This window comes from Hypanus sabinus, chromosome 13 (assembly GCF_030144855.1).
Source record: "Hypanus sabinus isolate sHypSab1 chromosome 13, sHypSab1.hap1, whole genome shotgun sequence".
Classification (NCBI taxonomy): Eukaryota; Metazoa; Chordata; class Chondrichthyes; order Myliobatiformes; family Dasyatidae; genus Hypanus; species Hypanus sabinus.
The window spans coordinates 8,693,347-8,710,321 of record NC_082718.1 but is presented as its reverse complement, the minus strand read 5'-3'; the positions used below and the strand labels follow the sequence as shown (position 1 = coordinate 8,710,321).

Here is a 16,975-nt window from a genome sequence, read left to right as displayed (position 1 = left end):
GCCCAACGTAGAAGTGCCTTAGGGTCTCCAGCTCCAGTTTCTCTCAGGGTTTACTCCCAAAGCCTTGCCCATGAATGGTTTGAGATCAGAGATCTCCTTCTCCTAGATAAGCTCCCACCCATGCTGATGAGTCTCATCTGCCTGAACGGATGCACCAAAGCAATCCAAAAGGAATAACAAACTGCCAGAGGGATCGTTATCGAGATGAGCTGCTAAATCAAGACCCATTCAGACAAAACTCAATAGCATTACTCTGAGGATAAGTAGGGAAGTCGTCCCCAGTGACCTGGGACAATATTTATTCCTCAATCAACATCAGTCAAACATATTATCAACTCATTGTTGCTTTGCTGATTGTCAAGTACACACAGTGAACACATGCCATCAATTAACATAGTGCTTCCAAAAATACACCGCTGACTGGAAAATGCTTTGGGTCATCCAGTGGCCATGAAGGGTGCTAATGAAATGCAAGTTTATTAGCTGTTTCAACACTATAATAGGATTAGACTACCATAACACCATAAGACATAGGAGCAGAATTAGGCTATTCAGCCCTTCAAGTCTGCTCTGCTATTACATCATGGCTGATCCCAGATTCCACTCAACCCCATACACCTGTTTCTCGCCATATCCTTTGATGCTCTGACCAATCAGCAAACAATCAACTTCCGCCTTAAATATACCCACAGACTTGGCCTCCACCAAAGACTGTGGCAGAGCATTCCACAGATTCACTACTCTCTGGCTAATAAAAATTCCTCTTTACCTCTGTTCTAAAGGGTGGTCCCTTAATTTTGAGGTTGTGCCCTCTAGTCCTGAATACCCCCACCACAGGAAACATCCTCACCACAACCACCCAATCTAATCCTTTCAATGTTCGGTAGGGTTCAATGAGAACCCCATGCATTCTTCTAAATTCCAGTGAGTACAGGCACAAAGTTGCCAAATGTTCTTCATATGCTAACCCCCTCATTCCTGGAGTCACCTTTGTGAATCTCCTCTAGACCCTCTCCAATGAGAACATATCCTTTCTGAGATATGGGGCCCAAAACTGTTGACAATACTTCAAGTGTGGCCTGACTAGTGTCTTATAAAGCCTCAGAATTATCTCCTTGCTTTTATATTCTATTCCCCTTAAAATAAATGCCAACATTGCATTTGCTTTCCTTACCACAGAGTCGACCTGTAAATGAACCTTCTGGGAGTCTTGCACGAGGACTCCTAAGTCCCTCTGCATCTCTGATGATTGAACCTTTTCCCCATTTAGATAATAGTCAGCACTGTTGTTCATTTTACCAAAATGTGTTATCATACAATTCCCAACACTGTATTCCATCTGCCACTTTCTTGCCATTCTCCCAATTAGTCTAAGTCCTGCTGCAATCACATTGCTTCCTCAGCACAACCAACCCCTCCACCTATCTTTGTATCAAGGGCAAACTTTGCCACAAAGCCATCATGGAATATCCAAATCATGGACAAATAATGTGAAAAGCTGCAATCCCAATACTGACCCCTGAGCAACACCACTAGTCACTGGGAGCCAACCAGAAAAGACCCCTTGTATTCCCACTTGCTACCTCTTGCCTGTCAGCCATTCCTCTATCTATGTTAGTATCTTTCTTGGAATGGATTTCATCTTGTTAAGCAGCCTACAAGAGCAAGGATGTGATGCTGAGGCTTTAAAAGGCAATGGCCAGACTGCACTTGGAATCTTGTGAGCAGTTCTGGGCCCCTTATCTAAGATGTGCTGGCATTGGAGAGGGTGCAGAGGAAGTTCACGAGAATGATTCCAGGGATGAAAGGGTTAATGTATGATGAGTTTTTGATGGCTCTGGTTCTGCACTCGCTGGAGAAGAAAGAGAGGTGAACTCATTGAATCCTATCGAATATTGAAAGACCTAGACAGAGTGGATGTGGAGAGGATGTTTTCTGTAGTGGAGGAGTCTAGAATCAGAGAGCACAGCCTCAGAATAGAGGGACATCCATTTAGAATGGAGATGAGGGGAAATTTCTTTAGCCAGATGGTGGTGAATCTGTGGAATCCATTGCCACGGACAGCTGTGGAGGCCAAAACATTGAGTATATTTAAAGTGGAAGTTGATAGGTTCTTGTTTAGTCAGGGTGTTAAGGCTATGGGGAAAAGGCTGGAGAATGGAGTTGAGAGGGTTAGTAAATTAGCCATGGTGGGATGGATGGGCTGAATGGCCTAATTCTGCTGCTCCTATGTCTTGTGGCCTTATGGTCTAATTTTCCTGAATTATTGTATTGACTGCTCCCATGTCTTTCTGTGGTAATATCCAGAGCAATTGCCTCAGATATTGCTCAGACACATCTTTCTACATTCCGTTTCTCTACCAAGTCTGCAGATTTTGAAAACTTGACGTACGTCAACAACTGATCCAAGCTCTGGGCTGGACATAAGACTTTGTGACTCCGAGTTAGCTGGTGTGCCTTGGCAGAGGATCTTCCCGTGACTCTCTGTTCGAATCTTTCCAGAAATGCCACAGGCTCAGTTAAAAAGTCAGTGCTAAATGTTTGTGCCTTGCTTTGCCAGTATCATTGGGCAAGTGAACAGTATGAAACATGTTCAGAATCAAAAGAAGGCTTAAGCAGACAGAGGACACATGCACAAGGACAGAGACTGGGCAAAGATTCAGAAAACCATGGGCCAAAATAGTTCCTACCTACAAGAAATCCCCACGGAACTATTATATACAACAGGAGGAAAAACAGTGTTTATGAATCAGTATTCAAAGCAACCCGAGAGATAATTAGCAAACCAAGCACATCTGAGAATGTGTAAATGAGACCCTCTTTACTCTTTCATAATGCATACCCCCAGCTCCAAACCTTAACTGTGCTCTTTATTCACAGAACAAAGCTAAAATACGTGTAGGACAGATCTGTTTTGATTTACTGAGATCAAGTTATAAAATGAGAAGCCTCACAGTCGATTTCCATTTTAACTCCTGCTTTCTTATCTTCTCTTTTGACGTCTGTAAGATTTCACCGAAAGGATTTTGTCAAACCCTGTCAAGTAAATTAAACCGGAAGGATTTGGCCAATTTCCCTAACTCCCTGCCACACCACAAACCTCAAAGCATTGACTCCCTAGCATCTAGATTGGCATTTTGTTACTGGCAACCAACTAAATCCCTGTGGGGCTCCATGTGGTCAAATGATTACATTCTTGACTCTATTCTTCCTACTTCTTGCATTTATATAGCACCTATACAATGCTCCAAAAGGTAACTAATGAAGTTGTGAGTCATAGAGTATACAGCAGAGAAGCAGTCTCTTCTGCCCATCTAGTCTGTGCCAACTTGACCTCCTGCATAGTCCCAACTACTTTCAGCTGGATCACATCCCTCTCAAGATTAGTGTAACTTGTCACATGCACATCAAACATTGATACTTAACGGTGAAATGCTCCATTTCTGCCTCAATGACCAAAAAGGGAGGGGGAGGGGCAGCCCCACAAGTGTCCATGGTTCCAGCACTAATGTCGTATTCCCACAACTTACTACCCAATATGTCTTTGGAAATCGGGAGGAAACCAGCATATCCAGAAGAAACTGTTGTGGTCTTGGGGAGAACAAACAAATTCCTTACGGTTAACCATGAGAATTGAACCCAAGTTTCTGGCGCTGTAAAGCATGATACTAACTACTGTCCTATTGTGCCACTCCTAAAGGTCTTTGCTGCTATAGAACAACACAGTCCGAGGATGTGCTGGGGGCAGCCCACACGTGTTATCATGCTTCCTGCATGCCCGAAACAAACTAACCCTGACCTGTACATCTTTGGAATGTGGAAGGAAACCCACACGGTTATAGAGAATGTACAAAATCCTTACAGACAACAGTGGGAACTGAACCCTACTCACTGATGCTGTAAGGCATTGCACTAAACACTATGCTACCACTAAATACTTTCTAAACTTCCCTTAAAAATGGCATTGTACCTTCAGTTACCACTTCATTGTACCCTCATCTACCATTAAACACCATCCAAACTTTCCTTAAACGTGATATTGTACCTTCATCTGCTACTTCTGTTGGCAGTTCATTTCATACTTGCACTTTTCACACTCTGAGTGAAAAATGAAGGTTATTTTAAAACACAGAACATAGAAAACCTACGGCACAATACAGGCCCTTCGGCCCACAATGCTGTGCTGAACATGTCCTCACCTGAGAAATTACCTAGGGTTACCCATAGCCTTCTATTTTTCTGAGCTCCACATACCTATCCAGGAGTCTCTTAAATGACCCTATCATATCCACTTCCCCCACCGCCGCCGGCAGCCCATTCCACGCACTCACCACTCTCTGCGTAAAAAACTTACCCGACATCTCCAAACCTTTATTACTGTCACTGAAAAGAGTTGTAAACCAAGCACAGCAAAACCTTGCAAAGGCAAATGGTCAGATAATCTGTTTTAATGCTGTGGAAAAAAGAACACTTGGCAGAAAATTAATCCCTGGGTCACGGCAAATCCATCACAGAGCTCCATCATGGGCACTAGCTTCCCTTCCACCGAGGACTTCTTCAAAAGGCATTGCCTCAAGAAGGAGGCATCCATCTTGAAGGACTCTCACCATCTAGGTCATTGCTACCATCAGGGAGGAAGCACAGGATCCTGAAGACACACACACACACAACTTAGGAACATCGCCTTTCCCTTCACCATCACATTTCTCAATGGACAATAAACACTACCTCACTATTTTGCTCTTGTTTTGCACTATGTATATTTTAATATATACTTATTGCAATTTGTAGGAATTTTTATGTATCACACTGCACTGGTGCCACAAAACAACAAATCTCTCAACATGTCTTACACAGTGAGCAGCAGGGCATTGAGGAGTGCGGTAGAACAGAGGGATCTGGGAATACAGGTCCATAATTCATTGAAAGTGGCATCACAGGTAGATAGTGTTGTAAAGAAGGCTTTTGGCACATTGGCCATAAATAAACGCATTGAGTACAGAAGATGGGATGTTATGGTGAAGTTGTATAAGACAGTGGTGAGGTCTAATCTGGAGTACAGTATTGTATGCAGTTTGGGACACATACCTACATGAAGGATGTAAATAAGGTTGAAAGAGTACAGAGAAAATTTACAAGGATGTTACAGGAAGAACCTGAATTATAAGGAAAGGTTGAATAGGTTAGGACTGTATTACTAACAATGTAGAAGACTGAGAGATTTGATAGAGCTATACAAAATTATGAGGAGTATAGATAGGGTAAGTGCAAACCCACTTTTTCCACTGAGGTTGGGTGGGACTACAACCAGAGGTCATGGGTTAAGGGTGAAAGGTGAAAAGGTTCAGGGGAACATGAGGGGAAACTTCTTCACTCAGAGGCTGGTGAGTGTGGAATGAGCTGCCAGCACAAGTGGTGCATGCGAGCTTGATTTTAATGCTTAAGTAAGTTTGGATAGGTACATGGAAGGTTGGGGTTTGGAGAGCTGTGATGTAACCAGTTAGTTTAAGTGGTTTCGAGGTGGACTGGATGGGCTGAAGGACCTGCCTCTGTGTTGTCCTTCTCAATGACTCTACGTGTCATTGATAACAAGCCTGATTCTGATTCTGGTTTCTCTCTTCAAGCAATGGCATGGAATGGCTGTATGTCCACCCACGATAGTGGATAGAGCCTCGACCCTCAGTAATGTTACTCCCTGGGATTCCCCCACTCTGCAGCAAGATTTGAATCAGACTTGGAGGTAGGAATGAGCCACAGATGAGTAGTCCAGATATCACATCTGGAAAGGCCAGATTTTCCAGTAATTCCAAATAACCAGTAATTCACACATCAGAGGGCGCCTCCTTTCCAGGTCTTCAAAGGTATCTTATCAGCCACACAGGGAGCATCAGGGGCAAACAGGTTCAAACTCAAGTTCAACTTCAAGTTTATTATCATTCAACTGTACACATGTACACCGCCAAACAAAACAACACTCCTCCGGACCAAGGAGCACAACACAGTACACATCACTCATGCACAACACAGTCTCATAGTGATATTACCAAGTGCTTCAAAATATTTGACAACATGAGAAAGTCTGCAAGTCGGCAATAAAGCGAAGGGCAAAATAGGTGAAGAGTGTACTGACACATTGGCGTGACTGATTGAGTGGATGAGTGGCACTCTCTCTGTCTGTTTTTCCTCACTTCCCTCTCTCTCAGATGGTGAGCAGCATCTGCTGTAGCAAGCTGAACTGGGAGTGGATCCAAGATCCTTACACTCCTCTCATTGTGTTTCCTTTTCGGAAAATAAATTAAGAACGGTTTTGTTTTCTTTAAACAAGTTGCAGAAGCCCATTTGTCCAGCAAATAAGGGTGAGGTTCCCAATGCAGGGGACCATTCTGGACTGCCCTGCCATCCCCTGACTGAGCAGAGTTTCATTAAAGCAGTTGAGCAGAATACCCACCCAAGGATTATAACCAGTAATTCCCACCAGTGAAAGCAATATTCTTTTTTGATTAACAGGAGTTCTGCATTGAAACTTCACTGCAGTGGCCCACAAAAGGTTGGTTACCGGGGGAGATCTTGCCCAGCTGTTGATGCATCAGTATTCAGCCTCTTTATCTCCATTCATTTCTGTCTAACACAACTTCAACCCTCCCGGCAATAAACAGATGCTTTTGCTAAGTGCCTTGGCCAGCACCAGCCCTGCAATCTCCATCTAAACAACTCATTAGTATTTCCGTCTGCTACTCTTCCAGCACGATAACCCCAAAATGTTTGCATGAGGCCATTCAACCCCTTTGACTGCGTCAGAGTTCAGTGAAAACAGGGCTCGTTTCTACCCTCAATCCAATGATCGGTCTTAGTTCCACATTCAGGAAAAACAAAGAGCAGATTTGTAGAACAGTGAAACTCGGTTAATCTGCACACAGGGGATTTTGGTGGTTGCTGGCTAGCAGATTTTGCAAACTGTTGGATTTTATTCCGATTAATGCTTCAACACACTGTTAATTCACTTTACTTTACGGTATTACAGAGTATAGAAGTGAAAATAAATTTTCCATGGAAACCAGTAAGGTTGAAGGGAGCCTGGGTAACAGGACGTGAGTTTGAAGGGAGTGTGGGGAACAGGGTCCCGGAGAGCTGGTGGGAGAAGGTATCGTGTATTTCATATTCAGTACTATTTGAGTAATATTATAAATATATTGTTTGATTAAGCATTCTTATTTGCTTAAATAATTCATTACAGGTTATATGTTTTCTTTCTAAATCTTTTTATTAATATTAGTATTATGGACAGAATACAAATGATATATTGATAAAGAAATTACCAACATACACATTCCATTACATATGAAAAAAAAACATACATAATAGTTACAATATAAATGAGTTTACCAAGACATAAGCATATGTATGGACATAGTAAATCTAAATATTTCATAATGTATAATATAAAAAAAACAGAAAAAAGAAAGAAAACAAAAACAAAAAAAATTTATATAATGCAAAACTAACTAATCTAATCTAATAACTATAACTAATAAGTAATATAAAAGAAAGAAAAACAAACAAAAGAGAAGGAGAAAAAAAAGTGGGCTGTTTATAATATCTCACAAAAATAAGTATTCATCAATGCCGTCACTTCCGGTCCTCTCAAAATACATAAGCTAAAAGCTAGGAAATCAAATGTACTTGGCACAGGGTCATATTACATCATATGAAAATGTTGAATAAATGGTCTCCATAACTTTTCAAATTTAATAGAAGTCTCAAAAGTACCACTTCTAATTTTTTCTAAATTTAAACATAACATAGTTTGAGAGAACCAATTAAATACAGTGGGAGGATCAATTTCTTTCCAATTCAACAATATAGATCTTCTAACCATCAGAGTTAGAAATGCAATCATTCGACGGGCTGAAGAAGATAAATGCTGTGAATCTCACATTGGTAAACCAAAAATTGCGGTAATAGGATGAGGTTGTAAATCAATATTCAAAACCGCAGAAATAATATCAAAAATATCTTTCCAGTATTTCTCCAAAAATGAACACGACCAAAACATGTGAGTTAAAGACGCAATTTCAGAATGACATCTATCACAAATAGGACTTATATGAGAGTAAAAATTAGCTAATTTATCCTTGGACATATGGGCCCTATGTACAACCTTAAATTGTATTAGTGAATGTTTGGCACGTAACGATGATGTATTAACTAATTGAAGAATTCTATCCCAATTCTCACTAGAAATACTAAAACTAAGCTCTCTTTCCCAATCCTGTTTAGTCTTATAAAGGGGCTCTGAACGTATCTTCATAATTATATTATAAAGTTTTGAAATAAGCCCTTTTTGAAAAGGGTCTAATTCAAATAAACTCTCCAAAGTATCTGAAGGCACAAAATTTGGAAACGTAGAGAGTACAGAACTTAAAAAATGTCTAATCTGTAAATATCTAAAAAAATGAAATCTCGGCAAGTTATATCTGTTGGATAATAGGTTATATGTAAAAATGCATGAATTGCAAATGACATGACACAACCATATTATATGTGCGCAACTTGCTTAAAAGTGAAATCACACGTACAAGAGTTATATTCCAGCTCCTTTTTTGTTTCAATTAGTTTTTTTTATGTTCCGCGGTTACAAAATATGACAGAATACGGACTGGGTCCCAGAGTGCTGGTGTGGGAACGAAGCCAGTGTCCTGAGTGCAGAAAGGAGGCCAGGGTCCTCTACAGCAGAAGTGGGGAGGGTAGGGCACAGAAAAAATCTATTTGGTCCATGCTGAACTATTGTTCTACCTAGTAAAGGTTGAAGAACTCCTCAGAATGTCTGATAAAGCACCTTTGACCTGAAATGTTAATTCAGCTCCTCTTCCCACAGATGTGGTCTGACTTGCTGAAGTCTTCCAGCATTTATTCATTTTAGATTTTTTTTATCTTTAATTAAAATGGTGAACCTGCCTGACACCAGGAGAGCAGTATAATGATTCCAGGAATTTGCAGGGCTGAAGAAGCAACATCGACATCGAAAGTGTGCTCAATGCTCCCCATTACTCATTTCCCCAGGATAACATCAGACCAAAGCATTACATATCTCTCTCTCTCCGTCTCAAAACTTCCTCCACTTCCCTAATGCTACTAGACTTGAGAATCCTAAAGCTCATCTGTCCACCTCCCCATCCCAGGCCTTTTGTTTTAAATGTGAACTCAAAGATCGAACCTCATTTGTACTAAATCCTACTGCTATTATCCATACGTTGACCTGTACTCACACTAAACTTAATTTTATAAATCATAGAACCACACAACTTGGAAACAGGCTCTTTAGCCTATCTCCCACCAAGCACCCATTCACACCAATCCCATTTTTATTCTCCTAACATTCCCATTAGCTCCCCACAGACTCAATCACTCCTCTGCAAGACAGTCAGCCTACTAACTTGCACATCTTCAAACCTCAACGTTCTAACTAAACTTACTATCAAAGGTCACAATTTGCTACCCTGAGATTCATTTTCTTGCAGGCATTCACAGTAGAACAAAGAAGTACAATAGAATCAATGAAAAACTACACACAAAGTCCAACAGAGAACTTACATGTAAAAGAAGACAAACTGCAAATAAAGAACAAAGGCAAAATAATACTAATAATTAATAGGTCTTTGTGACACAAGAGGAAATCCACAAGCCTGGGTCAAACCCACGCAGTCACAGGGACAACATGCAAACTCCACACAGAGAGTCAGTTCTGAGTCCAGTCTGCAGGAGCTGTGAGGAACATAGAAGAGTACAGCACGGGAACAGTCCATTCAGCCCTCACTGTTGTGCTGAACCAGCCCTCATTACATCATGTCCATATCCCTCCATCTTCCTCACATCCATGTGTCTATCCAAATGTCTCTTAAAAGCTTCTAATGTATTTGCCTTTACCACCATACCAGGCATACACCACTGCATAATAAACTTAACCCTCACGTCCCCCTTGAATGTACAAACAATGCCTCTGTCTCATCTATATTTCAACTGTCTCCATTCCCCACTAACCTGTAGTTCCTTTCAGTTATTCACAATGTTCAGGATGGCCATCATCCGGTTCTGGCCTCAGTCACCCTCACGTTGGCAATTCCAGCTGCATTCAGTTGCCATACTTTCTCTGATGAAATTCTCTCCCTTGGCTTCTTCCACTTCTCCTGCTGTCAAAGCTATTTCTTTCTTCTCCTAATATCGCTGTTACTTTTTAATTTTTATTCATTTTGAGATACAGTGCATGACAGGCCCTCCGAGCTGCACCACCCAGAAACCCATCGATTAGCCCAATCATAGGACCGTTTACAATGACCAAGCGACCTTGGAACGTGGGAGGAAACTGAGGAAGCGCACGTGCACACAGGAAGAACGGTCTCGTGGAGGACACCAGGACTGAGCTGTTACAGCTTCATGCTAACCACGACATTACCATTGCACCTCCATTAGTGACTCAGTGTCAAATGCAGTCTGCTCAGGCTCCTGCGGGGCACCTTACTACATTAAAGCTGCTATATAAATACATGTTAAACGCAGAGAGTTGTGTGTCTAAGCTAGCTGCCTCATTGCCAGCAGTTCACAGTACCTAACATTTTTATCCTCAGAAGGCAACAAAAGGACTTAATGCGCATGTCACATTTTACACTTGCTTCTTTTTCAGCTCAGTATTTTTATGCGGCTTAGCAGAACACAGTGGATAGCCATGTGTGTTCAAAAGTGTAAGGAGATAGCAAATCCTGTCTGTAGGAACCATGACTTATTGGTGGAAGAAGGGGTCCATTTATACAATCTGGGGGAAGTTCAAGTCCATTTTGAGCATATGTATCCTGTTACTCAATGTCAGCAAGACCAAGGAGCTGATTATTGACTTCAGAAGGAAACCAGAGGTCTATGACTATGTCCTCATCGGAGGATCTGAGCTGTAGAGAGTCAACAGCTTTAGATTCCCATGTTATTATTTCAGAGGACCTGTCCTGAGCCGAACATGTAAACACAACTACAAAGAAAGCATGGCAGCGCCTCTACTTCCTTAGGAGTTTACAAAGATTCAGCATGACATCTAAAACCTTGACAAACTTCTATAGATGTGTAATGGAGAGAGCACTGACTGCTTGCATCACAGCCTGCCATGGAAACAGCAGCCCCTGAATGGAAACTCTAATGGATACAGTCCAGTCCATCACAAGTAAAGCCCTCCCCTTCATTAAGCACATCTACACAAAGTGCTATCGTAGGAAATTAGTATCCATCATCAGGGTCCCTCACCACCCAAGTCAGGCTCTCTTCTTGCTACTGCCATCAGGAAGAAGGAGCAGGAGCCTCAGGACTCACACCACCAGGTTCAGGAAGAGTTATTATCCCTCAACCATCAGGTTTTTAAACCAAAGGGGAATACTACACTTGCCCCATCGTTGAGATGTTTCCACAACTATAGATTCACTTTCAAGGACTCTATCTCATCTTCTCGATAGTTACTACTTAATTATTATTATTATTTTTGTATTTTCACAGCTTGTCTTTTGCACACTGGTTGAATGCCCACAATGGTGCTATCTTTCATTGATTCTGTCATGGTTGTAATTCTATAGATGCATTTAGCATGCCTGCAAGAAAATGATTCTTAAGGTTGTATATGGTGACACACATGTACTTTCATAATAAATATATTTTGAACTTCGAACTGTTGCTGTGAAGCTTTGCACAATCACAAAGTTGAAGTTATTTTTCTCATTCTGAATGTGGATGTCAATGGTGAGGCCATGTTTAGTGACCATTCCAAAGAGACAGCATCGTCCAGATCAGGTAAAGCTAGCCAAATTGTATCAAACAATCCGTCTGGTAAGTTCAGATTTACTTTGTTACTTGAACAGAAACTCCTGAATGGCCTTGGCCCGAAACATCCAACTCTTTATTCCTCTTCATAGAAGCTGCCTGACCTGCTGATTCCTCCAGCATTTTGTGTGGGTACGTTACTCTGGAGTTCCAGCATCCGCAGACTCTCTTATGACCAGAGTCGCTGTGGTGGGGTTTGAATGGTTTCAATGGCTCAGTAACGCTGGCCTTTGTATGATAGTCTGGCAATTTAACTACTAACCATTGTTATTGTTTACAACTAGAGTTCCTAAGTCCTAATTTATTTTATAATTTGCAGTAAGAATTGGTGTCCCCACCTTCAGCTGAGTAACGTAAGCCTCTGGAAATCCCACCCCACCTTACCCACACCGACTTGCTTCTCTGTACAGCTCACTCTTTAAGATGCTCTTCTCATATCTCCTTAAGTGGATTAATGTTGTTTCCATTAATTCTCCTGCAATGTTCTTTGGGCTGTTTTCAAGGTCTTATGCAAATAGCAACCTTGTGCTGAAAGCAGTTACTGCTGTTGCGGAGACTTACATGACTGCTCGCCCATGCTTATCAAGAACACATCCAATAATGCAATAAATGGCCTGTTAATCTGATTCTACTGGTAAACGTGCCTTTCAGCAAAGGGAGGTATTGATGATCAAATTTGACATCACCTCCAGTGCCTTAGCACAGCTTTGGTCAACTGAGGAACCAGGTATTTAAAGAGCAAGATCTCAAATTTGGTACACACAGTCTACCAGGCAATCAATAAATCTAGCCTCCTTATACCCCTGGGAGACTTCAGAAGACTTCTCAATGATTTGGACAGATGCCACCAGCAATGTCACTCAGAATACTCCAACGCCATCAGAAAAAACACACTATGGATCTATCTCTTCCGTGCTTCTCATGATTTTAGACTTATGAAGAGATGAGGACAACATGAGGTAGATGGTCAAGTATTTTTGTCCCAGGGCAGAGTCTAAAACTATAGGGCACAGATATAAATTGAGAGAGGACCAGAGGAAACCACAAATGAGGGAAAATCTGCAAATGCTGGAAATCCAGGCAACACACACAAATGTTGGAGGAACTCAGCAGGCCAGGCAGCATCTAGGGAAAAGAACACAGTCAATGTTTTAGGCCAAGACACTTCATCAGGACTCATGATGTTCCAGATGAAGGGTCTTGGCCCGAAATGCCGACTGCACTCTTTTCCATAGATGCTGTCTGGCCTGCTGAGTTCCTCCAGCATTTTGTATGTGTTGAGAGGACCAGAGGGATGGTATTTCACACAGACGATGAGCCTCTATCAGAGGAAAAGGCAGAGGCATGTACAGTTACAGCATTTAAGAGGTATTTGAACAGATGCATGGATAGGAAAGGCTTAGAGGGATTTAGGTCCAAAGCTCAGAGGGTATTTTGGTCACTATGGGCAAGTTGTAACATGAACGGAGTCACTGGACAGACTCTGAAGCTAATGGATACAGAAGTGTTTTATTCAGCAAAATGAGACTCTTGGGGGAAGAGGCCTGTTTGGCCCAATATTACATGACATTTTATGTGCTAAAGATCAAAGGCAGCAGCAGGGCAAATCTATGGTTACAATGAATGGACAATAATTCATTTGAATTGCATGTAATTTTCACACCTTCTTCTTTGCACCCAAACTCTGACACCCAAAATGAAAGTTAATCAGCATTGTCTGGTTTTCAATTAACTGGCGTCCATGGCTCCAAGAAAACTATTGTCCATGGCTGCATTTTAAATTTAATCTACAATCCACGTTCAGGTCTAAAATTGGTTACTGAAGATAATATTTTGTTATATAATCTGACTCGTAACAGGGCCAAAGGGCCTGTTTCTGTGCTGTATAACTGCATCAGTACAACCATTGAAAGGATGTACCAAAGCATTTTACAACCAACAAGTTATTTTATTTGTTTTATTTAGAGACACAGCATGGCAACAAGCTCTTCTGGCCCAGTGATCCCGCACAGCCAATTACACACATTAAATGTAGTCATTGCCATCGGAACTAGAGCAACCGATCCATAAGATAGATAGTGACCAGATCAGTTTTCATGAAATTGGAATTGTTCTAAGTTCAAAGTAAACTTATTATCAAAGGATATATGCGTCAACATAGTCTTTTATTCATCGTATTATTTTCTTGTGGGCATTCACAGTAAGTACAAAGAAACACAACGGAATCAATGAAAGACGACACCCAACAGGACAAACAACTGATGTGCAAAAGACAACAAACTCTGCAAATATAAAATTAAAAAATAATAACAATAATATTAAAATAAGCAACAAGTATCAGGAAAGTGAGATGAAGAGTCCTTGAAAGTAAGTCCACAGGTTGTGGGAACAGCTCAGTGATGGGGCAAATGAAGTTTTCCCCTTTGGATCAAGAGCCTGATGATTGAGGAATGCTAACTATTTCTGAACAGTACAGCACAGTACAGGCCCTTTGGCCCACAATGCTATGCAGAACATTTAACCAACTCTAGGATCAATCTAAACTATCCCTCCCCCATAGTGCTCCATTTTTTCTTTCACGTATGTACCTTTCTAAGAGTCTCTTAAATGTCACTTATGTACAACCACCAACCTTGGCAGTGTGTTCCGTGCATTTACCACTTTCTGTGGGAAATAAAAACAAGCCTCCCCCCCCACAAACTTTCCTCCAATCACCTTGAAATTATGCCATTGCCATACTGGCATTGGCTGTTCACTCCACCTATGCCTCTTATCATCTTGTACACCTCTACCAACAGACCTCTCATCCTCCTTCTCACCAAAGAGAAAAGGCCTAGCTTTCTCAACCTTTCCTCATAAGACATGCTCTTACCCAGGCAGCATTCTGGTGAATCTCCTCTGTGACCTCTCTAAAGCTTCCACATCCTTCCTATAATGAGGCGACCAGAACTGAACACAATACTCCAAGTGTGGTCTAACCCGTTTTATAGCGCTGTAACATTATCTCACGGCTCCTGAATGGAGTCCCCCAACTAATACACCATGCACCTTCTTAACCAACCCAAGAACTTGGGCGGTAACGTTGAGGGATCTATGGATGTGGAGTCCAAGATCCCTCTGCTCTTCCATACTGCTAAGAATCCTGCCATTATCCTTGCCCTCTGCCTTTCAGTTTGACCTTCCAAAGTATCTCACTTCACACTTTTCTGCATTGAACTCATCTGCCCGTTATTCCTGAGAAGGTGGTGGTGAGGGTCTCCAGCTGTCCACTTTATCTGATAATCTTGTATCAGGTCATAAACATCCTCCTTCTAAAACAAAGCAGCTTGCATAACCTACATACATTGTCCACAATATTCATCCTCTCTATTACTGGCTGCAGTACTTACTGTATATACCATCTACAAAAAGACCTGCAGCACAAATATCAGCTGCTGAACCGGTGACCTCCAGCGCCAACGAAGATGTGTGCAGATGTAGGTTCTCTCCAAGTCACGTGACATCCTCAAATGGAAACAACATTTCCCTCATTGCTGCTGGGTCTAAGCTCTGGAATGAACGTACATTTACCAGAAGGGCGACAGCAGTTCGAGGAGGAGGCTGACTCCGGAATCAATGTGGCTGGGAATGTGCACTGTGTGCTGGTCTTGCTACCCCTGCCCATATCCCATTAAATAAATAAAAAACAGATTCAACCACAAACAAGAGGAAATCTGCAGATGCTGGAGAGACTCAGCAGGCCAGGCAGCCAGTGACTTTCAAAATGGAGTTGGTAGAACATAGGACAGTACAGTGCAGGAACGGTCCCCCGGTCCACAAAGCTGTGTCTACCTAATTAAGCTAGTAAATAAACATCCAACTAAGCTATTCCCTGCTCATCACCTCCCTCCTCCTCCCTCTCTCCCTGGTCCACCCTCCTCCCCTATCAGATTCCTTCTTCTTCAGCCCTTTACCTCTTCTGCCCAATACCTCCCTGCTTCTCACTTCATCCACCCTCCTCTCCAACCGGTCCTGCCCCTCACCTGGTTTCACCTATCATCTGCCAGCTTGTACCCCTTCTCCTCACCCCACCCATCTTACTCTGGTCTGATCCCCCTCACTTTCCAGTTCTGATGCAGGGTCGCAACCTGAAGCATTGATTATTTATCCCCTCCATAGATGCTGCCTGACCTACTGAGTTCCTTCAGCATTTTCAACCAATCCCTTCCGCCTACACAAGGTCCACATCTTTTATCCTGTGAACAACAAACCTTGTGTGGCAATCAGAGTGCCATAAATGCCTCTGTCGTGCTTGCGCATTCTAGCAGATTCCAGGTAGCCACCTATCTGTGTATATAAAAAAAGCTTGCCCCAAAATATAACCTTTGCAGTAGATATACTTGAAGTGGAAAAATCTATAGGACAGTGAAAAAAAGAATAACAGAGTGGGATAAACTAGGAAGTTCCTGGATGGGAAGTCAGAATTGTACCTTGTAAAAGTGAGTGTGGGGTGGAAATTGGCAGAAGTGCTGTGATTTCCCAGTTGTTTATGAGTGCAGAAAGCAGCACCAGGATGATCAATCGTGTCCTTGACAAAACATTGTGGGGGGGGGGGGGGTGCCGGTGAAGATCGAAAGAAAACCTGTTCCATGTATCCCACAAAAAAGGCACATGTAGGTTTCCTGTGATCTGGGAAAAAAGTGAATCGGGTAGAGGAGTTGTTCCAGTTTGAAGAGGCACTCAGCTAGGTGAATGAACATATCGACAGCGGGGAGTTGAGTGATACAAATCGGTTATGCTACGGCTATCGCTTCAAACGGAGAAGGACCTCATTGGCTTTGCGGTGCTTTGATGTCATGAGAGTTGTAGTATAAAGGCTTCAAACATATTTGCATATCAAGACAAAGGGTATTATACTGCAGCATGAAATATGAGAAACTTTGCATTTGAGCCTCTGTACAGAGTTAAATGAACATAGAACACAGGACAGTACAGGCCCTTTGGCCCACAGTGTTGCGCTGGCCTTTTAACCTTCTCTGAGATCAAGTTATCCCTTCCTTCCCACATAACCCTCCATTTCTTTTCATCCATGTGCCTATCTAAGGGCTTTGTTAAATAGCACCGGCAAACATCATGGAATGTGTTA

The 16,975-nt window shown here is 42.0% G+C and overlaps 1 protein-coding gene across 6 annotated transcripts in view; it reads right to left on the bottom strand.

The window, feature by feature from the left end:
• The window catches only part of plxna4 (plexin A4), a 721,825-nt gene that overhangs the window by 410,566 nt on the left and 294,284 nt on the right, over positions 1–16,975 (bottom strand). The window lies entirely within an intron of this gene.